Source organism: Monopterus albus, unplaced genomic scaffold (genome assembly GCF_001952655.1).
Source record: "Monopterus albus unplaced genomic scaffold, M_albus_1.0 scaffold225.1, whole genome shotgun sequence".
In the NCBI taxonomy this organism is placed as follows: Eukaryota; Metazoa; Chordata; class Actinopteri; order Synbranchiformes; family Synbranchidae; genus Monopterus; species Monopterus albus.
In genome coordinates this window covers 525,500-526,701 of record NW_018128105.1, presented here as the reverse complement: position 1 = coordinate 526,701, position 1,202 = coordinate 525,500, and the positions used below count along the sequence as shown (strand labels likewise).

The following is a 1,202-nucleotide window of genomic DNA, read 5'->3' as shown; positions in this document are numbered from 1 at the left end:
CGGCCTAAGCATATAGCACACAAGATAATTCAGTAATAATTGTGAGTAGCCGCTAGGAGAATGTTCTGTGGACCACAGCACAGGTATTCAATTAGCATTAGCGTCCTAATTACGACGAGTTGGTCACAGGTGCGTGTAGAGGCTTTAATAGTCTCCCTGGCCAATCAGAAGCCAGGAGTGGAAACGCTGCCCCGCCCCAAACAGTTTCCCCGCCCTCTGTGGACACGGATATACACTACCACAGCCAACGTAAAATATGTTTACAGTCCACCAGGGCAGGCACTGTTACTTTTAATTTGAACGAGTGGAAACAGAAAGAAGCAAATAAAAAAATAAATCAGCTATTGGCTAAACAGGGCCCAGGGGTTTGAGAGGGAGCTCATGATTGCAGGCCTGAACTCTTCTGAGTCTATGAAACAGTAAAACCTCACCGTACATTTTGCATTGCCTAAAATTGGGATATCCCCGGGTAAATATATTTTTATATTAGTTTTTGAGTTTTTAATTTGATATTATTGGCTATAGCACACAGTGTTTATACAAACAGTCTTGGCCAGTAGCAACAGAAATGTGATTTTGCTGATTTCTGTTGAGTTTTATTATTATTATTATAGTGAATTGTAGTGTTTTTCGGTGTAGGTAATCACTGGAGTTCATTAGAAAATAAACGCCTCTGTATGCACTGGACACATGCATGCTGCGTGCACGAGTCAGAGCCAAATGTCTCCAAAAACGAACAAAGAACTGAATTGGAGCTGGTGACAATTTCAGAAGAATAAAAAAATTCCTACAAAAATAAAACCACAACAAGAGCTAATTTATTTGAACGGTGACAGTAGCAGAGGCTTGTTTAGAGGCATTTTGCGCGTTGAAGACTCGAATCACCACGTGTTGCGTGATGTAAACACATCCAGAGGAACCTCTGGCATTAGCACTGTGAGACCAGATGTAAACACACTGAGAGAGGTGGTTTGTGAGCTCCTCAACTTCAAAGGCCTGTTTCAGTGTTAAGACTCGGTTCTAGGGTTAAAGGTAGAATCAGGTTGGGGTTAAACATTTAGCCGCGGTGCTTAAGGTTAGGATAAGGGGCTTGTGAGTGCATTATGTGTGTAAAGACCAACGTGTGGGTGTGGGTGTGGGGGAGCACAGAGCTGCCACTGTGTCCCTCATTAGTGCTGACACTAGGGGGGTTAATGGGAGGG

The 1,202-nt window shown here is 43.2% G+C and overlaps 1 protein-coding gene across 1 annotated transcript in view; it reads left to right on the top strand.

The window, feature by feature from the left end:
- vax2 (ventral anterior homeobox 2) overlaps positions 1–1,202 on the top strand; it is a 16,053-nt gene that overhangs the window by 5,146 nt on the left and 9,705 nt on the right. The window lies entirely within an intron of this gene.